This window comes from Salvia miltiorrhiza, chromosome 2 (genome assembly GCF_028751815.1).
Source record: "Salvia miltiorrhiza cultivar Shanhuang (shh) chromosome 2, IMPLAD_Smil_shh, whole genome shotgun sequence".
NCBI classification, from domain to species: domain Eukaryota; kingdom Viridiplantae; phylum Streptophyta; class Magnoliopsida; order Lamiales; family Lamiaceae; genus Salvia; species Salvia miltiorrhiza.
The window spans coordinates 23,486,710-23,512,299 of record NC_080388.1 but is presented as its reverse complement, the minus strand read 5'-3'; positions in this window follow the sequence as shown (position 1 = coordinate 23,512,299).

The following is a 25,590-nucleotide window of genomic DNA, read 5'->3' as shown; positions in this document are numbered from 1 at the left end:
CCAAGAACATAAATTGATCGGGTTGAATTATAACCCTCCCACTACGACGAAGCGGTGGTGGTACAGCTGTGACAATGGTTTGTGCAGTATCTTGTGGTGCATTCACTTGCACACTTGGCTGGGGTGATGGAATCGCCTGTCCATTGCCTTCGATTTCTTGAAGAACAATCTCGGACTTAGATTTGTGATTTTGTATATAATCATGTTCCAAGAATCGTGCGTTGGTGCTAACAACCACTTTCTGATCCTTAGGATTATAAAAATAACCACCTTTCGTTCCCTTAGGATATCCTACAAACAACATTACTTCACATCTAGGTTCCAACTTCTTCGCCTCCTTGTCTAGCACGTATGCAGGACAACCCCATACCTTTATATGGCTTAAACTGGGCTGGCACCCAGACCATAACTCGATAGGAGCTTTAGGAACCGATTTGGACGGTACTAGATTTAGCAAGTAAGCCGCTGTTTCCAAGGCATATCCCCAAAACGAAATAGGCAATGATGCATAACTCATCATTGATCTTACCATTTCCAAAAGAGTTCTATTTCTTCTCTCCGCTACACCGTTCTGTTGGGGAGTACCCGGTGCAGTCAATTGGGATGTAATCCCTGAATCTGACAAGTATTGCAAAAATTCATTCCCGAGGTATTCGCCACCGCGATCAGACCGCAATGACTTGATAGATTTACCCAATCTGTTCTCCACTTCCGCCTTGAATTCTTTGAATTTCTCAAAGCATTCAGACTTGCGTTGAAGTAGGTAAATGTATCCATATCTTGAGTAATCATCAATAAAAGTGACGAAATACTCATACCCTCCACGAGCTTTTGTGGACATCGGTCCACACAAGTCAGAGTGAATCAATTCTAACACATGCGAGGCCCTATTCCCCTTGGCCTTAAAAGGCTTTGCCGTCATCTTTCCTTCTATACAGGATTCACAGGTTCTAAATGGAACAGCTTGAAGTCTTTCAAGACTCCATTCGAAACGAGCCTTTGGATCCTATTTAGATTGATGTGGCCTAACCTTAGGTGCCATGCATGTGTATATTGTTCATGAGAAAAGTGTTTCCTCTTATTCGGATTATGACAGATTTGTGATGTAGATGCAACATGGACAGAATTTTTAATTGGACATGTAATAGTATAGAGAGAGTTGTTCAAAATTCCGGAGCAAATAGTCATGTTATTTTTCATGATAGAGACACCCCTATCAAAAGTAACAAAATATCCATCCAAAAATAACTTTGAAACAGAAATTATGTTCCGCCGAAAATCCGGCACATATAAAATATCTCTCAAAACTAAAATGTCATCACCAAAACATAAAGATAAATCTCCAATAGCAACAGCTGCGACCTTTGACGCATTGCCCATGGAGATGGTGATCTCATCACTTTCCAGCTGCCTTGTCGGCTTGAAGCCCTGCAAGGTGTAACAAATATGATCAGTTGCCCCCGTATCCACTACCCATGAATGAGTAGAAAACGAAGCTAAACATGTTTCAGTTACTAGAACTTGTGACGTACCTTGTCCCTTTGCCTTGAGCATCGGACAATCTTTCTTCCAATGCTCAGTCTTGCCGCACTTGAAGCACTTTCCCTTTTCCGTCGGCTTCTTCACACCGCCGGTAGGGCCGTCCACTTTGGCTTTGCCACTCCCACTAGCTTCGTTGTCATTCTTGCCCTTTGGACCTTTCCACTTCTTTTTCTCGCCTTTCGACGAAGAAGCAGATCCCTTAGCAGCGACAAGAACCTCTTTCTCCTTCCGCGTGCCCATGACTCCTTCCGCCGTAACTAGAGCATTCAACAACTCATTAAGAGTATAGTTGGCCTTGCTCATAACGACATTGAGACGGAAGTTCTCATAAGATTTGGGGAGAGTGTTGAGGATGATATCGACTTTGGCTTCGCCTTCGATACCCCCTCCTAGCAGATCAAGCCTGTCAAACAAATTTATCATATGCATGACATGATCGTGCACCGAACTGCCATCGCTCATCTTACATGCCAAGATTTCTCTCATTATGTTAAAGCGGGCAGATCTTTCGGACTCCCCATAAACCTCAAAGAGATTTAACATGATGCCAGCCTCGTCAGACATGCCCTGATGCTGGAGTTGCAAAGTTTGCGACATAGTCATCATAATATAGCATTTGGCCATATTATTCGACTTGTGCCACCTCCTATGCGCCTCACGTTCCGCATCAGTCGACTGGTCAGTTAAGGGCGCGGGACGTGGAGTGGTAAGCACAAAACTATGCTCATCAGCGTCAAGAATATACATTATGTGGCATTTCCATTCGGTATAGTTAGGACCGGTGAGAGGATTGCTAGCTAGAATATTAATTATTGGAGACATTGACATATCTGAAAGTAAATAATTTAAACATGTAAGAACATGAAAGCATATAGTTCGTAACAATAATATTGTAACCTTTTGATAAAACAATATTAATGAAACCTCCAACGGCTCAAAGAATTCCATATGTAAGCCACGTTCGTGTGGACGTTTACACATGAACTCCTCAACCATACTATTTACCTAGTCATTTAATTTCCATCCATGTCAACTTAACCTTTTGACAAAGGAAATTAATAGTTGGACTTAAACTAGACCATATCATATTCAAGAAGGGACTCCGTTGGGGAGTTGTACATTGTACTTGAAATTAGCATACTCACAAGGACCATACCGCTTTCAATTTAATCTCTTGGTTATCTTATTTAAAATCCATCCTCTAAAGTACTCATGAGAATTACGCGAGTAAGCCACGTTCGTGTGGACGTTTACCGCATAGCTCCCACTACTTAAATGGATTTAAATATTTTTAATAGAAACCTCAACTTAACAAACTTGTGAAATTAAATACAAAGTAAGCCACGTTCGTGTGGACGTTTACTCATATTCTCAATCACTTTGTCTTGAGGCCGCATGTGGAGGTCTTATAATAATTTTTAATTGCTTAAAAATTATTAAAACTGTTTAGTCTTTTTTATTTCAAAAGGTCTGTTCATGCTTAAGCACATAATCCTAATCATGCTTTACTAGAACGCAACATGTAAAACATGCTCGCAGAATTCTAAAACATGCTTAAGAAAACGATAAACCTACTATCATGCTTGTCTAAGCGCAGTTAATAAAACATATTAACAATCAGAGACGAACAAAAGCAGGTAAGAGCATAAGGGATTAACACCACGGCATGCAAAGAACAGAAATAAAGAATTAAAATTCTTCGTGACCCATTCGTGGAATCCCAATGTAGCACCCCGTACTTTTCCTTATTGAGAAATAGTGTCTTAACACTAATGAGAGTATGAGATGTCGAAATACGAGACTATTTTTTTTTATGAGCAGATAAGACAGATTGTCTTTAAATAGAGATATGAGTGGACAAACCAATGAAAAGAGTCCGTTAGAGAGACGTCTAGTTTGTCTGTGTTTGCCGACTGCTTTGATGTGATGTTATGTGAATTTACGTGACTGATTGATTATGTGATTTCTGTTACGTGTGTCATTATGACCAAGTTATTATGATTTTTATTTGAGACTTTAGCACTTGGAATTTTGATTAAGTTTCCAAAGCAAGTGCGGTTTATTTTTACCGAGCAATCGAATGATGCCGGTTTATGAAAATTTTTCCAAGCATAATATTTTTAAATTATTTTTCCTGCGAAGAGGAATATTACAATTGAGTGAGTACACTAATATTAGTGCTATAATTATTTTATTTGGTCACATGAATAATTATGCTATGGTATTTTATTATTGAGTAATATTTCCATAATTATTGTGGTTAATATTTAGTCACCCTTCTCATATTATTATTTTGATTTCTCAAGCATTTGACTAAATACCACAAATTTGCCAAGTGTATTAATTGGGAGAGTGTAGAGATTGAGAGTGTAGAGATTAGAGAGAGAGATTAGGCATTTAATGCCATATATTCTTTAAAGATTTTCAAATCTCTCAAAGATCATCCAAATCAAATACAATCTTGCAAAAGTTTTCCTCTCTCTTCTCCACCCCATTTTCGATCACACTCTCTCTCCCTCATCTCTCACATTTCCACCATTGTCAACCATTGTAGAGACCTCCGAAGCTTCACAAAATTTTACCAAACACATCAATCCACTCCAAAATCTTGCCTAAACACCTCATATCAACTTGAATCCAAGGAGAACCTTGAAGATTGGCTTCAAAGCTAGAGAGAGAAAGTTTGATATTTGGTGTAAGTTTGGGTAAGTGATCATTCAATCCATAGATATAGCTTGTATGATGTTGTTTGTGTGTATTTTGGAAGATTGAAGCAAGAAATCACCCCCTCCTTTGATTTCCAAATTTTCGAAAAAATGGGTCTCAAACCCTTCAAAAAATTTTCTTTTTCCTTCCTTGATTTTGGGGTGAAAAATGAGATCTATGTGATGTTTGGTGATGATTGATGTGTGTTTTGAAAAACTATGCTTTGAGATGCAAAAATCGATGGAGTTTAGTTTACCCCAAAATTGGGAAATTTGTGAGTTGATGTTTTAAATGATGAATTAATGATGAGAATGAGTCTATGAGATATCTATGATGATGATTGATGGATTAGAATGAGGATATGATGTAAATTGATGAAGATGAGGTGAGTTAGTTTAATAAAATTAGGGATATGTGTATCTATGCCCTAAATTGTTAATTGGTGGCTAATATGTGAGATTAATTGGTTAAAATTGATAGATCTATGATTAGATTAAAGATCCATGTGTGTTTATAAAATTTCAAAGAGTTTAGTTTAATAAAAATTAGGACTTTCGTGTCTATTGATCACTATTTTTATAGCAACAAAAACTGCAACTAAACAGTGTAATTGTAGCACTAAAACAGTAAGCAGAGTATCGTATCCACAGAGACTGTAAAACGAAATCACTCTATCTACTTCCTAAACAGACTCTCACAGTATGCAAGTGAAACGAAATTGAAGGTGAATTACGAACTAAATTTAACCAAATTAAAACTAAAGAGCATATAAATAACGATTACTTAACTCGAATATATAGAAAACTCTGACCCTAGGGATGTACTTTCACTAATCAACTACATGCATTCAACCTATTGATTCAATTACCAATTTTAATCCAACCCTGATGAAAGATCACTATATTATTCACAAGCGTCTCTAACGACCACCTATGAACGTAGATTAATAAACCCCTTTTCGCATTCAAGACTCCAAGGAATAAATTAACTCCAAATAGCACATAAAGAATAGCTTCCTATAGATTCACCTATCGCATTCAAGACTCAAGGCTAACACTATATCATGCATTCCTGAATCGGCTGAACAATTATCGCATTCAAGACTCAAACTGAACAGCTAGACATGTAAATCATTGATCAGATAATTCACAAGAGAACATGCACCAGGAATCATGAATCACAAGTTGGAGGGCAAATTGATATCAATAAATCAAAAACACATAATCAATCAGCTATGTACAAACCCTAGGTTCAGATTAAAAGAACTAGCCAAACATAATAAAATCAAACATAAACATAATTAAATTGAACGCAATTGTAAAAACAAATTGTATAAAAACCAAATTAAAACGATTGTAGCGGCTTGAATCTTCAGTCTTGATCCAAGCCTTGAAAAACTGGAAAGCTAAAATATTCTAAAGCTATAAAACTGAAATATGAATGTTGGGAACTGAAAAACTAAAGCTGGGAACCCTAGATAGGTCAAAAGAGGACCTATTTATAGTCTTAGGGTGAAAAACCAAGTTCTAAACCGAAAATAACTTGAAAAGTCGTAAAAATGCGGAAGAAAATAAAACACGCGGTCAATTCGGCGACCCGTTCGGCGGTCGCCGAATTGATCGCCGAAATCAGGCCATTTAACACACGAAAACGGCGACCGCCGTTTTTCCAGCTCCAGGCCAAAATTCAGTCAGGATTTTCGGCGATCTGGCCAGCGATCGCCGTTCTGGTCGCCGTTTTCACTCCTTAAAACGCTGAAATTCGGCGGTCAACTCCCTTTGACCGCCGAACTGCTCCTTTTCGGTCCCGACTCGGGAATCTTCGTCTTTTCTCGATTTTTGGGCTCGATTCTCTCAAAACTCTTCTCTTCAACATGTTCCTTACACTCCATGCTCCAATATCATTCAATTCTGCATCCAAACAGTCAAAACTACACCCAAACGTGAAATCACGAAATAATAGTCAATAAACTCTAAACGATAATGAAACGGGTGTAAAATCGACTTAAACTACAGAATATAAACCATAAAAACCATGCAAAATGAGTGTTTATCATCTATGTGTCTATTACATGATTTGGCTTAAGATATATGTTTTTGAGCATGATAGTAGTGTCTTTTTATGTTTGATTGGGTCTTTTATTGGCTAAGTAAAATTTTGATTTAATTTAGTTTATGTGAGTTTTTGAGTTATGTGATGTAAGAGGTCATACATGAGTATTTGAATAATTTTGAGCATGAGAATGAAAAGAGAATTGTATTGATGCGTTCGTTGAAACGTTTCCCTTGAGATTTGAGTTAAGATGTAAAAGAGGAGAGTTAATTTGAGTATGATGAGTATTATGTTGTACTTGAATGTTTTTGAGTGTTATATGTGTTTAAAATGAGCTTTGATGAGTTTCCTTTGAAGGAATGTTGAGTTGAGCATTTAAAGAGTTTGAGATGAGATTTTGATGATTTTCGTAGGCCTACTGACCTACTGTGATCGACGGTTTTTCGATGTCTAATAGTAAGTCCCTACATGTGTCTTGAGCACACCGGTAAAATTTCAAGTCATTTGGACTTCGTTTACTATTTTTATAAAATGCAAAACCTAAACTGCACATTACTACCGAGCCCATTTTTATGGTATTAACATTATTGTGTGATATAGATATCCACCAAATTTGAGCCCATTTTGATAACGTTTACTATTTTTCAAAAATCCAAGTTTTCGATTGCTCAAAACTGCCGAATATGGTACATCGTGGTAAAAACATCATATCTCTCAAACCACTTGGAGTTTTCAACTCTACTTTTTTTAAAATGAAACTAGACTTAAATAGGTTTCATTTGGTATGGATTACGACTCTATTGGAGTTCTTTACCGAGTCTGGTGAGGTTTTGAAGTCGAGTCAGTGCAGTGTGAAGGTTGTTTATGGCTTATCTATGTGTGAATTTTATATGCTTATGTGTTCATGCTTGTTTATGTGCTTGAATGCTATGAGTATGATCCGAGTTGAGAGTTAAGTCGAGAGTAGGACGTGTGAATCCTTAGAAGTTGAGTATACCTAGGGATTGAGTCTTATTGGGTAAATAGACGTTGAGTGAGAAGTTATCGTTGAGACGAGATTGGATTTTAGTAATGAGTTCTAACTAAGGTTTGTTTTATCACATGAACCTTCGATGACGATGATGATGAATTATGAAGACCGAGCGAGACGAAGAAGTAAGTCGCCTGTTTTCTTTCCGAAACTAGCGAAGGACTTCAGGTGGGCAATATTTTGAGTATACGTATATCATTCGAGCTTTCTAAAATGAATTGATGATGTTATGAGTTTATCAAATGCTTTGAGATAAATGATGTTTAAGAACTGTTTGACTTGCCAATTTTTGATGTTGAGCTTGTATGTTACCCTCTACTGATGAGATGAGACGAATTCGGTCCTGCCACAAGCGGGATTTTGTGCACAGAGGTGACTGTGAGCCGTCTTTCGGGTCGGCCGGTCACGGTACTTGAGAGGGAGGCCTACTTCTCAGTACCTTTGATGATGAGTAGTGGATGTGGTACATACATGATGAATGTTTAAACTGCGCAGTTACTTTATTATGATGTTATGATTATTAAAACTGCATGCACAGATTCATTTACGCTAAATTATTTCTGTGTATTGCTGAGATGTGGCAAGCTTCAAACCTATAGCTCTAAGAGCACCTTTCTTGATTTTCGGCGTTTGCCCACTGAGTATTATGTACTCACGCCCTGCATGTATTTCTAAATGTGCAGGCTAAGCGAGGAGCGAGATTGGTCTGGTGCTAGTGGGGGATTGTCTAGTTGATGTATTTACTTTATCGCATTTCCATTTTGTCGATAAAGTCTTGATGAATGAGATACTTTGTTTTTCTTTTGAATTTAAGCAATTTACTCGCGGTTATATGTCTTCATACATATAATCGATTCATCTTTTGTTGCGATACTCTGTATATCGTGAATCCTTATGAAAAATGAGCCATACCCGTTTTGTTTTTGATCTTGAAATTCCTGATATTTATGGAGTTATGACAATGTTGACGCTTATACCCCAGGAGTTGATTTAAGATGATTTCCTTAACACTTTGTCATACGAGCTTCCGCTTGATGTTCAATCTATTCTTCTGTCTTTTATTCTTTTAAAATAGTCGTATCGATACTCGTTCCCTGCTATAACTAGCGTCGGGAATCGGGCTGCGACACCCAACATCTAATCTAATAAAAATAGAAAAGAAAGCCCAAAAAACTAAACTTGGCCCGAACACTTTAGGCCCGTCTTTGGAAAATAGGGTTTGGGCCCCCTAGGGTTTGAGACACGCAGCTAGGGTTTGGAAACCCTAACTGCCGCCGCCACCTCCCAAGACAGCCGCCCCCACGCACGGCAGCAGCCCGGCGTGCCAGCCATCAGCACGAGCAGCCGCCCGGTCGGCAGCCTACCAGCAGCGTCCGGCAGCAGCAGCAGTCCAGCGCCTCCAGCAGCTCCAGCGCACGGCAACAGCAGCGGCAGCAGCTTCAGCAGGCGGCAACAACAGCGGCAGCGCGTCGCCCTCCGGGCGCGTAATGCGCAGAGCGCGCAGGCGCGGCCCCGGGCGCGCACCGCCCCTGCCGGCTGCTTCCCCGTCGCTCGCCCAACCCCAGCCCGCCTTGCCTCACCACTAGCACACATCCAGAACCGAGAGCAGCAGCGGCCGCGCGGCGCCTGCCTGGGTACACTGCGCACGGCGTGCTAGCACCCGCACGCGCGCAGCCCCTCGGCGCCTGCAGCCCCATGTGCCCGGTCCCGTACGCCGCCCGCACGTCTCCTCCTTACACCGTTCATCGTCGTTGATTCATCGTCGTTCTTGTCTCATTCCTCAGTATTACAGATTACAAAGGAAAAACAAATACAATTTGAATTCCCAATCAACCACGGATTTTCTCGCGGTAAAAAACGATTACAACGTAAAACGACGTATTCCACGAATCAACAGACCACGAAGAACAACAGCAGTAAAAACAACGCACATTATTAATTGTACATAAAATAATAATAGAGCCAAGAAATTAATCCTGGGCTCTGATACCAATTGAAGGAATATTAAATTGAATTAACGTTCCGTTTGCCCGATGATCGTTTCTTGGATTATTCTTATTAATTTATCATACAACGATTAATCTTAAACATGCTCCTATGAATTTAACAGCTGCACATAGGTGTTAGGAATACTTACTTGTAAAGCGGATGCAGAGGTCGTTGATGATCGTATCGAAAGACTCCAGTTCTGATCTTCTCAACTGTATCCCGCTCAGCTTTCACCGTTGGATGGACAACGAGCTATGAAAGTCCCAAGCTAGAAATCACCCATGTTTCCTGCGCCTCCTACAGCTCTCAAAACCCTAATAATTATCAGTGTGTGTTTCATGAGAGCTGACAGCTTTATTTTATAATACAGATTAAAGGGAGGGGGCGCCAGTTTCTAGGCATGGGCGATTTCTAGCCCTACTTGGGCTAGGAGACATTGGGCTAGCAATCTTTGAAAAGCCCTCAATGAATCTTCGGTAATAACCTGCTAACCCTAGAAAACTGCGTATTTCATGCGGCGTAGTTGGTGATCTCCATTCTTGTACAGCCTGCACTTTGTTGGATCTACCTCAATTCCTCTTGCAGAAACGATATGGCCCAGAAAATTGACTTCCTTAAGCCAAAACTCGTATTTGCTAAACTTGGCGTAAAGTTCCTCAGCTCGCAATTTCTCTAACACGATCCTTAGATGTTCTTCATGTTCTTGTTTACTTCTCGAGTAAATCAAGATATCATCGATGAAGACTACCACGAACTTATCTAAGTAGTCGTGGAAAACTCGGTTTATGAGGTCCATGAACACAGCATGGGCATTCGTCAGTCCAAAAGGCATCACTATAAACTCATAGTGTCCATATCTTGTACGAAATGCCGTTTTCGGAATATCCTCTGTCCGTATTTTCAATTGATGGTATCCCGATCTTAAATCAATCTTTGAAAAAGTATTCGCTCCCTGCAGTTGGTCGAACAGGTCATCTATCCGGGGCAACGGATACTTGTTCTTCAGCGTCACCTTATTCAACTTACGATAATCGATGCATAACCTCAAGTTGGCATCTTTCTTCTTGACAAAAAGAACTGGTGCTCCCCACGGGGAAACACTGGGTCGAATGAAACCCATGTCCAACAATTCTTGCAGTTGCAGCTTCAACTCCTGTAACTCTGCCGGTGCCATTCTATAAGGTGCTTTTGATATCGGCGCGGCTCCGTGCTCAAGGTCGATCGTAAACTCGAGTTGTCGATCGGGTGGTAATCCTGGCAAAGCTTCAGGAAAAACTTCTTGGTACTCCCGCACGACTGAAACGTCGTCTATGTTTGCCTTGGATTCCTTATTTTGATTTAAGTATACAACGTAAGCAGTTGTATCATTCCTTTCCAAAAGCTTTTTGGCTCGTAGCGCTGAGATGATTAGCGTCTTTTTCCATTTTCTCTCAATGCCAATAAAAGAAGTAGACTCTTGGCCGGGAGGTTGAAATGATATTCGTCTCTCCTTGCATTGTATCGTCGCCTGGTTTTCCTCTAACCAATCCATTCCCAATATGATGTCCAAATGCCACATAGGCATTACCCTCAGGTTTCTAGCCTTAAGCTCAATTGATCCTAACTTAAATTCTAAGTTAGGACACACACGTGAAATCGTAATAGTTCTGCCGATGGGAGTGGTTACCCTTAGATGTTGTGGAGCAGGTTCTATGTTCAGTTCTAACGTATCCACACACGGAATGGAAATAAAAGAATGCGAGGCTCTAGTATCGAACAATATTACTATGGGTACTCCTTTTAACTCACCCATACCTGCTAAATTTCCTTGATTCCCATCCTTCGCTTTCTGATCAATGGCAAACACTCTCTGGTGATGTCGCTGATTCGCCTGCGGGGCTAGAGGTCGTCTTCCCGACTGATGTGGTCGGTAAGCTTGTTGTTGGCGCTGTGGCGGCGGTAACGGTAGATATCCTTCCATAGCTCTAAGCTGTGGCTGGAACTGTTTTGGTCGCCCTCCGCCTCCACTTTGCTGACGATTGGGACATTGATTTGAATAATGTCCAGGCCTTCCACAGGTATAGCAGTTGTTCGTTCCGCTCTTGCATTCTCCCATATGTAGCTTGTTACATTTCGGACAAGGTGGTATCCCTCGAGGTTCATGTGGTGTTGCCGGAGGTCCAACATAAGGTCGCTTATCTCTGTTTTGAAATTGTGGTGGTGCATTCTGATACTGCCATGGCTTTTTAAATTCTTGACTTCGGTCATCCCATTTCCTCTTTCCTTTCTGTCCCTGTCCTGAAAAAGGTTGATTTTCCCTTTGAGGGTTCGGGTTCGACTGAGGCACAGGAATTTAACTTGTCTTTTCTGGCTGTATTGCCAGTTCCATATCCAGTGCTCGATTCAAAGCTTCAGCATATGACAGCGCACTCTGACTTTCCAAGACAACTTGTATCTCTTGTTTTAGTCCAGAGCAAAACAGCTCTGACGTCTTCTCGTCCGTATCTACTCGATATGGTGCATATCGAGCCAAATCACAAAACAGACGATCGTTCTCAGCGACTGTTTTGTTTCACTGCCTCAGATTTACAAATTCCGTCTCCTTCTTCTTTCGATAACTTCGCGGTACATATTTTTCACATAGCACTATCTTAAATTGCTCCCAAGCTAGAGCAGCCATCTATTCTGGGGTCATGGTTTTCTGTTTCGCTTCCCATCAAAAATCCGCTGACCCCTTAAGCTGATACGACATACACATAAGACGCTCGAGATCATCACATCGTAGAAATCTAAAGATTCGCTCCATGTTTCTTATCCATTCTTCAGTTTCCGCAGGATCCCCAGACCCATTGAAGGTAGGTGGATTTTGCCTCAAAAAGAGTTCTTCTATTCTTCTTTCTGGCTGTGGAGGGGGTGGTGGTGGCGTAGGTTCTCTTTGTTCCTCCTCTTCTTCTTCTTGATTTCTATATCTTCTTCTTGGCGGCATTCTTAAAAAGAAAACATACGTCAGCTCTTAAAACTAGTTCTTATAAATCACCCATCTTAGGGTTCTTACTCAACATCATATTACCTCTATAACATTACTTCTCGTAGTTAAAATCATAATATGGAAGCATAAAACAAAACTCTTATTTATAAAAGACCCTCGGGTCATCATCATATATATAGGAAAATTGCCTCTTACGAGGACTTTTACAAAATGGGATATATACAGCAAAATGTCCCCTAATACATACTATGACACTCTATCAAAACAGTCGTCATACGTACTAGGCATCCATATATGTCAGATACTGATATAAATACTATACTATGCATCTCTATCTATATACATCTATCTACATATAAGCATCACAATCCCAGCATCATATGTAGCTACTCTCACTCAGATCCATCCAGTCCCACCGAAGCCGTCTCCTGATACTCTACTTCCTGCATCATCTACTGTCACATCCTCACTGGGCTCAGTCTCCTCATCCTCACTAGGCTCGGTCTCCTCACTATCATCATCATCCTCTATCTCATCTTCAACATCTGTGTCTGCCATTGGACCGCAAATAGGTGGCTCTGGAATAGGCTCCCATACATCGACTCCATCAGCAGTGGTCCGACGTCGTAGTGGTCGGGTCTGTCCATGCCCAACTGTCATCTCTGGCGTCTCCTCATCTGGGTCTTCATCATCACTATTAATCGGAATCGGACGAGACGGTCCCTCCTGTGCATCTCGGGATGGCGGGTATAGAATAGGATGCATATAAAGCTGAAACTCAAGTGTGCCGGGCTCAGGTAGAGGAGCAACCCTCGGGTAAGGATCAAAAGGCACATACTCGGTCCAAGGCATCGGAGATGGAATAGGTGGTATAATCTCTGAAGGAGGCAATGATAATGGCACTGTCGCTGGGGCCGGCTCCCAGGGTGGCAGATCAGCACTGGGAAAGGGTATCAGTGTCAAGTAATGAAATGGATCAAAATCCATATATGGTGATCCAGTCTGCAGAATACCCGACTCTGGGACAGCAGAATCCGGGACAACGGGCTCAAATGCAACGGCCTCATCAGGCACGAATGGCTCCGGAACATACGGAACCTCATCTGTTGGGGGTGCGGGTATGATCGGAAAAGGATCTGTCGGAAGAGGGGGTGCATCATATGGTGGTGGTGGGGGATCATCAAATACGAAGTAGCGGTGACTAATCATCGCTACAAAACCCCTAAAATCTGCACGCTCGAAACGTCCAAACTCATCCCTAACAATATACTGCGGCACCAGCGAAGCCGCCCAATCCTGCCATCCAGGTGGTAACTGTGGAATCAAAAGTGTGATAGCCGTGGCTTCATCAATCCCATATGAGGTAGTCTCTAGCCATCGTCTATGGTAGTGTGCTACAAACTCACCAAGCGTGTCACCCTCCTGTGGCCTAATATCTCGGAACCATCGACGCATCATCTCTTCTAAATGTCGCTGCATCCTGAAATAAAATCTTAACTCTTATCACATCAAGGATAAAGAACTTACTTGATATATCTCAAACAATGACATACTCAATCTCGTTTGGTACGGTGGTGCATTGGCTATTCTAGCCTCAATATTTCTCCATTTATTCCAAAACCACTGGCTCACATCATATTCCATCACCTCAAGCAGTTCCATCCATCAAAACATTATATATCTCGTTAGTATATCACAATCAATATTCAACATAAAAACAGTACAATAATAACTCTTACCTCGATAAGCCGGAGGAGATGGGGCGCTGAGGTGTTGTTTTAGACTTACTCTCAATCTTATTTTCACTATAGCCTAAGGATTCAGGGTAGGCTAGACTCAATCTCAAGGTAGGACTTAGTCTCATGAGTAAATGAGATCAAAAGTTTTTACTCAACTCAAGGATAGTTGAAATCAAGCATTTGGCTCAATTATGGAATGAACTTAACCAAGAATGAAACTCAGAGCAGACGACCTGCTTTGATACCACTCTGTCGCAGCCCGACATCTAGCCAGTGATAGCGTAGATCGGGTATCGATACGACTAATAAAAAGATAGGGTAAAACAAGCGAACTAGAAGACTCGTCAAGCGGAAGTTACTAATAATTCAAGTTAAAACAAATAAAATATCATCAAACTTAGTAAGAACATTGTCGGTTTTATATATTCGAATGTAACAGGGTTCTAGTCAACGAGAATAAAGAGAGTATAGCTAAATATTTACAATGATTCATATTGTTCAGGGTAGCACAGCAAACGCGATCAAACTATATGTATGAAGACATATAGCTGGGAGTAACAATCTTAATTAAGTTCATAGTCTTCAACTATTCATGCATATACGGTACTCAAAAGTCGTCTAGGAACAACAGCCCTCCAGCGGTCCCCCAATCTCTCTCCTTGCTCATCCTGCACATTTAGAAATACATGCAGGGCTGAGTATAAAATACTCAGTGGACATAAGCCGAAAATAAACAATCTCGCTCTTAGAGCTATAAATTTAACTTGCCATTTATACATCACACATGAGTTTTTCTTAAAAGAACTTGTGTAAGCAATTGATAAATTATAAGCATCATAAGTAAAGAAAAATAGACTGCAGTCACAAATATTTAGCATGTAGTACCGCTTCTACAACTCATCATCATCATCAAGGTACTGAGAAGTAGGCCTCCTTCTCAAGCACCGTAACCGGCCGACCTGACAGTCGGCTCACAGTCATTTCTGACCGGCCAACTCGGTATACAGCTCACGGTTACCTTCGTGTACACAATCCCGCCTTTGGTAGGACCCGAAATTGTTTCATCCGTAGAGGGTAACGTACAGGCTCGTCGTCATCAAAACTCGGCAAGTTAATTAGTTCAAACATCAATTTATCTCAAAACATCTTAAAAACTTATAGACATCATCATAATCATTATTTAGAAAGCCGGTAATAGGGGTATTAGAAAATAATGCCCACCTAGAAATCTTAGCTTTGGTCCTCGTACTTCGGAGCAATCCTACTTATGCCCTTGACTCGTGTCTTCAGATATCATCATTGGCATAGGCGATTCATGTAATAAAATAAACGTCGATCAGACAAATCCTCACTCATGTTTACTATTCTTATCTAAGTACTAGTCTTCCTTCCTTATTGTTTCCTTGTAACTAATCACTCTTATAATAATACATCCTAAGTATTCATCGTTTCCATTTTCAACCCATCACCAAAATTTTAAGTCTAATCTGTTTATTAAAGAACAACTCTTAAATACTCAACCCATCTAACAATCACATGGTGTTATATCTAAATACATATATACATATATATATATATATATATATACCCCATTAGCATTTTTATGAATTAATATGGTGTATAGTTATCATCATTAACACATGAAATTATCAAAAGTAGATGTACTGAAAGACCATACTTGACTTCATATACTCTGTCCCAACTTCAAGCAATAACCTGCTTTACCTCGGAACTCTCCTGGTTTTGGGACTCATACCATTTGAAACCTCTTAAAGTCTAGTTTCATTTAAAAGAAAGTAGGTTGCAAAACTCTACGTGGTTTAGGAGATATGACCATTTGCCTACAGTCTACCATATTCGACAGTTTTGTGCAACTGGAAGTTTTGATTTTAGACAAATAGTAGATCTTGTCAAAATGACTTGAAATTATGAGGGTAGCTAGCTAACATGTTAATCTTGTTTAAATAAAAATTTGGAAACCATAAACTCAGGATAAGCTACTGGAAAAGTGACTCTAGTATCTGTTTCTTCCATACTTTCGGTAGAAAGTAGCAGCTGAAGACTTATAATTTAAAAGGATATCAAACGATGTTCAAATGACTTCAAATTTTACATGAACGTTCCTAACACTTATATATACTTACCATAAAATTTTCAAGATTTTTAGGTATCTATAACCCCGTCGAAAACAATCAAGTCAGTAGCTTGATAAGCTAGCCAATTAACTCATCAACTAGTCCACCCTAAACATATAGCCAAGCATACTCTATTTTTTTGTCAAACCAATTCATCATAATCGTTATCAATCATTTCTAATCATCATTTTAATCCATCAACTATCATAACTACAATCTCATAGGCTCATTAATATACTCAAATCTTCACCTTCTTCATGAACTTCAACTTTCCAACATCACATAACCTAACACCTTTTATATACCATATCTCAAAATCAAATCATGCTTTTCATTCAAAGACCACTAAATAACATCTTAATAGCATGCATATACTCTCCACTTAAAATTAGAAGACGACAAAATGTTAGAAGACTTCCAACCCTAGATATTTTCGAAAATTACCAGTTTGAATTAGGAGTTGTTTTCATGCTTTAATCCTCCATTTACAAGCTCATAAAGCTTAGATATAAGTAGATTCATGTGTTTAGAAGCTTACTCTTATGATCTGTATAACGAAAAGTATAACTCCACCTTCTTGCTTCCTAGCTCAAACCTTCAACCTAGCTTTCGCTCTATGGATTTAAGAGTGTTTTCAGCTGGATTAATCGGTGGTTATGGGATACAAGTAGCTTGTGAAGCTTTTTACTAGCTTATCAATGGTGTTGGGGGTGATGTCAGTCGAGAGAGGAGAGAGAGAAGAGAGAGGAAAGGGACGTCTGTTATGGGGGATGAAAGAGAAAGGTGTTATTTTATTTAACCTCATTTACTTAGCCATCAAGTATTGGATAAATAACACATGCTTAATTATCCACTTGCATAAAATATCTTATCGGATAACTATGTTTATCCACTTGCTTTGACTCTTCTCTCTCTAAGTCAGTTCCGCACCAGAGCGGAGAAATCGTGATTTCTCTAGCAGAGCAGAGGAATCGTGATTTCTCTGGCAGAGCAGGGAAATCGTGATTTCTCTGTCGGATGATTTCTCTGACAAAGCAGAGACCGCTCAAGACATAATTCACTTGGCAGAGCAAAGAAGAGAAACTCGCCAGAGCAGAGGAATGCTCGCCAGTACAACGGAATCGACGCCAGTACAGCGGAATGCTGATCTCTCTGTCACGTCAGAGGAATCGTCATTTCTCTGTCGAGCAGAGGAATCGTGATTTCTCTGTCGAGCAGGGGAATCGGCATCAGTGCAGCGGAATCGACGCCAGTGCAGAGGAATCGACGCCAGTGCAGAGGAATCAACGCCAGTGCAGAGGAATGACTTCTCCTCTAGCAAAGCAGAGGAATGACTTCTCCTCTGGCAGAGCAGAGGAATGACTTCGCCTCTGGCATAGCAGAGCTCGCATCCTGAGAAGAGCTCGCAAGCCAGAGCAAATTTCCCAGGCCAGAGCAGAACTCCAAGGCCAAAGCTCGGCTACAAACTATCGAAAGAAAAGACATTTTTAACTTCATCAATGTTCTACCTACATCTCTATACATCCTTATTTCCTCAAAGCATTTAATTCTCTAGTCTCATCATCGAAAATATAATAGCTCAAACTATTAAAATATCTCATCTCATCAATAACTTATTCTTATATCTCAGTACTCTCAGTGCTCCTTAAAACTCAAAAATATTTATAATGAGGAAAAATGCGGGGTGTTACATCTATTGAGCGTTACAAAGCTTGACTAGTCGCAAAAGGATACACACAGATGTATGGGATCGACTATGAAGAGACCTTCTCACCTGTCGCAAAGATGAACACCATTAGAGTCCTCCTCTCCATTGCTGCTAATAAAGACTGGGATCTCCATCAGTTCGATGTTACAAATGCTTTCCTTCATGGAGAACTTGAAGAAGATAGGAAGGTCTACATGGAGATACCCCAAGGTTTTTCAGAAGATTTCGAAGATGGTGAGGTATGCAAGTTGAAGAAGACCTTATATGGGCTCAAACAGTCTCCCAGAGCCTGGTTTGGGAGATTCACCACAGTTATGAAGAAGTTTGGATACCAGCAAAGCAACTCTGACCACACCTTATTGTTAAAGAAACGAGGTGATCTTATTTCCTGTTTGGTTATTTATGTTGATGACATGATCATAATAGGGGATGACACAGAGGAGATTCAGAAGTTGAAAGAAAGTTTGTTCAAAGAATTCGAGATGAAGGACTTGGGAAAACTAAAATACTTCCTCGAAATTGAAGTTCTCAGATCAAAGAAGGGGATCTTCATCAACCTGAAGAAGTATACTCTAGATCTTCTAGCAGAAACAGGGATGCTAGATTGCAAGCCAGCTACAAATTGTGAAAGGAGCTGAGTTAGCGGATCGATGACAATATCAGTGTCTGGTGGGAAAACTCATCTACCTTTCTCATACCCAACCTGATATTGCATATGCTGTTGGTGTTGTGAGTCAATTTATGCACCAACCACAAGCTGACCACTTGGAAGCTGCACTCAGAATTGTGAGGTACTTGAAAGGAACCTTCAATTATGGAGTACTGTTCAAGAGGACGGGACATCTGGAGATACAAGCCTACACGAATGCTGATTGGGCTGGAAACCCGATTGACAGGAAATCAACAGCGGGATACTTTGCCTTTATTGGAGGTAATCTTGTATCATGGAGGAGTAAGAAACAGAAGGTGGTGGCTCTCTCAAGTGCAGAATCAGAGTTCAGAGGAATCAAGAGTGGGCTGACTGAAGTTCTTTGGTTAAGGAAACTATTAATGGAGTTAGGTCTTCATCCAACAAAAAAATGCCAAATGTTCTGCGACAACAAAGCTGCCATCAGCATATCTGAGAACCCTGTTCAACATGATAGAACCAAACATGTTGAGGTTGATAGGCACTTTATCAAAGAAAAGATTGAAGGTGACATTGTGACTTTACCGTTTGTACGATCAGAAGACCAACTTACAAATATCCTAACCAAAGCCGTGAACTCCAAGAATTTTGCAGAAGTTCTTGGCAAGTTGAGTATCAAAAATCCCGTCACTCAACTTGAGGGGGAGTGTTGAAAGGAAAGAGATCAATTAAGAATCAATCAAAGATCCTTGATAGATGTTTCCGTTTTTACTTACTTACCTTATTTAGTTCAATTGTAACCCTATAAAAGGGAGCTTGTAATACTCAAAGAAAGCAAGCAATACAATTCAATTCAGTCTCCTAAACATGTCTTCAATCTATACAAATTCATTGATACCATGTTCTAACACACTTAATAAAAAATGCCTCTAAATAAGTGTCTCAATATATATTTTTTGTTGTAGTGTTATGCTGCCTCTGCAACTAATCTCTATCTTTTTTACTTCTCTCACCACTATTCTCGGCGGCTCCAATTGCCAAGCCTGAATGCCTGGATCGCTGCGGGGATTTACCCATTCCATATCCATTCGGAGTCGGGTCAAATTGCTCCCTCGATCCCTACTTTAACATCGACTGCAATACTTTCACTCGCCCTCCCAAAGCTTACCTCTCAATTATCAATAAACAAGTGATTGAAATCAATCAAACTTATATTCGGCTCATAGACCCTTACATGATTTCAGCTTGCTATGGTTTGTCAGTAAATGATCAACATAGTTTGAGTGTGAACTTGTCGGGAACTCCCTATACGTTGTCGTCTGAAAATGTGCTCACCGCCATCGACTGCGATCCAACGGAAGTTCCGTCTTTGGAGCCTGCTCGGCGTTTTGTGCCGACAAGTATGATACATGCGGCGTCGGGTATTGCCCATATCATGGTTGTTGCCAGGACGGAATCGATGGAGGTACTTGTCATTTGTCAAGAGTAGTTAATTCTGTTTTTTTTTTCTTCTAGATAACTAGAGAATGAATATATGAAAAAGTAAATATTTTTAGAGGTGATCTTGGGTACACCTGGGTGTACCGTACAACCGGGTTATATCTTCACTAAAATTTTGACCCATATCCTGATTTGAATCCATATCCTGACCCAACCCATATAAATAACACTATTATGAATACGGGTCAACCCGGTTGTACGGTACACCCAGGTGTACCCAAGATTTTGTGATATTTTTATATGTTATAATAATCAATATAACAGTCTCTATTAGTTTGTTTAAAATCATAGGTTAATCATATAAATCTATTCCGATTTTTACGATTTTATCAATTCTATGTCAAACTTTAAATTTATCAAACATATCTACATATTTAGCAATTGTGTTGTATCCCAATCTTTTCAACTTGTATTAAATTTATCAATCATATTTTAAAGATTATTGTTTCAAAAAATAAAATAAAAGTGAAATATTAACTTTAAAATTGATACAATTTGAAAAAGCTTATGTTTACACCTAAGGATGTCAATCGGGCCAGCCCACTCGATTTCGGGCCAGCCCATTCGGTTTCGAGTTATTTTCTGTTCGAGCTAGTCGGTTTTTTTATTTTTCGTGCTAAAATTTTTCGATCCTAACCCTAACCCGCTCGGTTTCGGGCTAGCCTATTCGGGCCCGCAAGTTTACGATTTTTTAATATGTTTAATTCTTTTTATTATATAATCATAACCTTGTAATAAAAATATGTAGTGTTTTTTAAATCAAGACATTTCGCCTTGGTTTAGATACAAAAATTAGTGTTAATTTAACGTAAATTTACATAATATCTAACTTTAACTTCTTTTCCGATAAAAAATGTATATAGATTTAACATAAATGACTATCTTTCTTTAACTTTTATATCATAGATGTTTGTTATTAACCGTATGAAAAAATCAAAACATATTCTACAAGCATCAAAATGTTATTATCGAATTAAAAAGTAAAGTATTAAAGTTTAAAAATCAATTATTAAGAAATTGTTCGCTTAATCGGGCCAACCCACTCGGTTTTTGGACCAACCCTATCGGGCTCGGGTTATTTTCGCTACGGGCTAAATTTTTTTCTGGCTAAAAATTTTCAGCCCTAACCCTTCTTTTTATCAGTCTATTCGGGTCGATCCGTCGGTTTCGGGCTTTTTTGACATCCCTATTTACTCCAAACAAAATCTTATTTTATGAATATTAGTATGTAAAGTGGGTTCCTATAAATAATTAAATTAGTTCTCAAAAGAATAATAATTGACCTCATCCACTTCGTGTGATTTAAATACCTTAACACTGCCAATATATATATATATATATATAGGGAGTGGTTCAATTGAGAAACTCAAATGTGTTGAGAAGTTGAGAAGTAATCTAATAGATGAACATGTCAATTAGTTTTTATGAACGCGAGTTTGATCTGGGGTTCGATCCTTGGCGGTGGCGCATTTTTTAACTAATTAAATAGATTCGTATGTTCGTCAGTTATATTTGGTATGTTTAAAGAATTTATTGATTTGGGGTCTAATTGCCATGTTCATCAAAATGTACTGACATGTTCATCTATTAGATTGCTTCTCAACTTCTCAACACATTTGAGTTTCTCAATTGAACCACTCTCCCCTTCTCCCTATATATATATATATATATAGGGGGCCGCTCTAATGAGACCCCCTAATTTTAGTGAGATCTAGGGCACGATCTGATGCGTTTATTTTATCAATCCTATGGCTGATATTGTATCTGGAGGGTGATTTTTTTTCATAGGGTTCGAATCCTGGAGGGAGCAGAATATTTTAAATTTTGTTATTCATCAGTATATACTGCATTGTTCATCAGTATATACGGCCCTGTTCATCAGTATATATGTCTTATTCATTACGATTTTTTTTTAAAAAAAATTTCATCAGTATATACATCTTGTTCATTATATATATGTTTTGTTCATTAGTATTATATGTCTTATTCATTGTACTCATATTACACGAAAAATAGGGGGTCTCACTGGAGCGCGCCCCTATATATATATATATATATATATATATAGGGGAGGGCTACGGTAAAAACACTTTTTAAAATATAAATATAAACTTTTTTTAATGTACGAATTTTATCCAACAGGGTTACGAATTCATCAAACATGGTTACGAATTGTGAAAAATAATTTTTTGCTACCTTTGGGATTCGAACTCAGGACCACGAATTCATCCAACAGGGTTACGAATCAACCGTAGATCTTGATGATCTAAGGGCTGAAAATCATTTATATTTTATACACTTAAGAGTGTTTTTATTCTAGCCCTCCCCTATATATATATATATATATATATATATATATATATATATATATATATAGGGTGGGGATCTATAAAGAATCCCCTTAGTCTAAAGATTAAAGAATAAATCCTAACCACTGATTTAGTGGTGATGAACGGTTAGATTTGTAAGTTTTAATAATTTTAAAATTTGAAATATTTACCTTTTTATTGCTGGAAAATTCGTTCAAGGGCAATACTGTATTTGACATTTATTCAGAAACTCTCATTCCTAAATTTACTCCCTTAATTTTTGGTTTCTACTCACCCATGAACCACCCACCATTTTTTAGTTCATTCACGAAAACCTACACACACCAGCACACACAGTTACACACACGCACAGGGCGCCGCTCCCTCTTTTCGGAGAAGATGGACGCCGCCGCCAGGTTCATCGCCTTCACTCTGCCGCCACAGGACGATCACCACCGCCGTGCCCTAGCCACCTCTCTATCTCTCTCAGACACACACACACACACACACACACATTGTGAAAAGCAGCAATAAGTTTCTGCAGATTGACAAAGAGATTGAAGTTTCATCAGTATTTCTGCATAATCATCCTTCATTTCTGCGTAAAGGTAAATTCGAAGATTTCGCATTTGTAAGTTTCATTCGTTATTCGAAACAAAACACAACTTTGAAGTGGCTTGGAAATACAGTGAGTCCCGATCTGTAATTCCTATGATTTTTACTGATTTTCTGAACTTCTTCTACATAATAGTGTATTCTTCGAACAAAACAAGAGAAAGCAATTGTTTATATTAAATATGAAATCGAATTTTTGTGTGTGTTGCTCTGTTCTGCATTTTCCTCATTTTCGCCCAAACAATAGATGCAATTTCAGAGGATGGAGTGAAAGATAAGATGGTGGCGGCGAAGAAGGTGCTGCAAGGATCGGCGCCGCCGAGCTGCGTGCGGCGGTGATTTTGATTAAGAGAGCCCCTGGTTATGCTTTCATTGATTTTGATTTGTTGCTTGTATCAGAAATGAATCTTGCGATGGCGAAAGATGTAAATGAGAGCAATTGTGTAATTGATTTTTTTTTATTTGTTTTAGTGAATTATGATATTGATGTTCTTGTATATCATTAATTGTATTTGTTCAAAAAATTTGAATTGTTATTCACATCTTGTAGTGACATATTCATTTAATATGAATAATGGATTGCTTTAAATTATTGTAGATTTGCATAACATTTGTTTGTATTTAGAAGATTTATATTGTTTTTCGACATCTTATAATGATATATTCATTAAATATGATCGTGTATTTGCTTACAGATTGGAAACTAATTCTTATCTTATTCATTGAATTATTGACTTTGTTCGTTATTGTTGTATATTCTATTCGGATATCAAATCATATTTTAAATTGTATTAGTTAATTTATTCAGTTTCTTGTTTTACTTATTCAATTAATAACACAATGGTATTTGATGAATTTTCAATATTATTCACTATAATTTTAGTGAATAATGCAATTAGCTTATGTGTTATTCAGTATATATTGTAGTTTATTTGTTAAATTTATATATTTATTCAGTATAATTTATAATTGTATTTGTAAAATTTATTATAAATCATTTTGCACCAAAAAATATACTATCAGGATATTATTTCATTTTATAATATTAATCTTATTGAATGGATTTGTATTAACATATGACATTTATAAACTGAATAAACTTTTAATGTTTGAGAATAAAGTGAAAAATATACTACTAAATATGTTACAAAATATGAAATACAAACTCTGCTGAATGGACATTTAAATGATCTGAATAATATAACATATTGCATTTATAAACTGAATAAACTTTCAAGTTATGCGAATAATGTGAACAATCTACTGAATATGTTTCAAAACGTGAACTAAACTGAAATAATAATAGTATAATTTATAGAAAAATGACACAGAAAAATGATTAAACTAAATGATTTTAAAAATATATTTTGAACAAGCGTAAAAAAGTTACGAATATCTAAATAAAATTATCGATTTTTACTTATTGACTTAAAATATTTAACATAAAAAATTTCGAATAAACGCGATAAAATTTCGAACATCTACATAAAATATTTGCATTTTTTTTCTAACATATAAAATTAAAAAAAAAAATCGAACAAGCATAATAAAATTTCGAATAAACGCGATAAAATTTCGAACATCTACATAAAATATTTGCATTTTTTTTCTAACATATAAAATTTAATAAAAAAAAATTCGAACAAGCATAATAAAATTACAAACATCTAAATAAAATATTGAAATTTTCCTTATTGACATAAATATTTGAAATAAACGTAAAAAGAGAGGACAATTTTTTAAAATTCTACAGAATTTGATACTTAAACAATTTATTGTTGTAAAATAATAAAAAAGAAAACAAATATAGACAGAGCAAAAATAAATAAAGAGAAAAAAACCCAAAAAATAAATTAGATATGGAAAACAAAACACATATATCGAATAATCTTACTTCATTAGAAATTGTTAAATGTAATATAAAAGGAAAAAAAAATCAACAAGAATAAATATGTGGAGCATATCTTCCGGAACTAAAGAGATATGGTCAACACAATATGGAAATGGGGCGGTTATGAAAAAAAGGTTAATTACCTAATTAGCCTTTATTAATATTGATGGATCACTTAAATCAATTACTAATCACCGTTAGATTTACGAAATCCAACGGATTACATGCATTCTTCATTCTCTCTACATTTAGCATTCTTTTTTGATCCCTTCCCTATATATATACATATATATATATTATTATTATTTTTCCTCAATAATGAGATGTAGTTTTCTTTGAAATGTCAATGGTGTCCCTCGACGACAACATTTCGTCGTAGATCACTATCGCTCAATTTAGTTCACACGCAAGTTCTAAAGCAATGTTGATTTTTCCTCAAAAAAGACGACCTCAACCAAAGTCATTTCTTTTATTTATTTTATTATTATTATTTTTTATATCTTTTAAACTAGTGCTATCAAAGTTACATGTTTTTTTTGTCATGTGGAGTAGTAAACTTTAGCTCCCGTAACTTTCAAAATGATGTAACATACTCCCTCCGTTCCAATTAAAGTTCTCATTTTTTTCGAACTGGAAGATTAAAATTGAATGTTATGCTTTAATTGAGTGTGACCCATTAAAATTTAATATTATTAAATGCCTTTTTTATCTTAATTAATGAGTTAATAACAATCAATTTTTAAACAACACAATCCATTAAATAACACATCCAAATTTA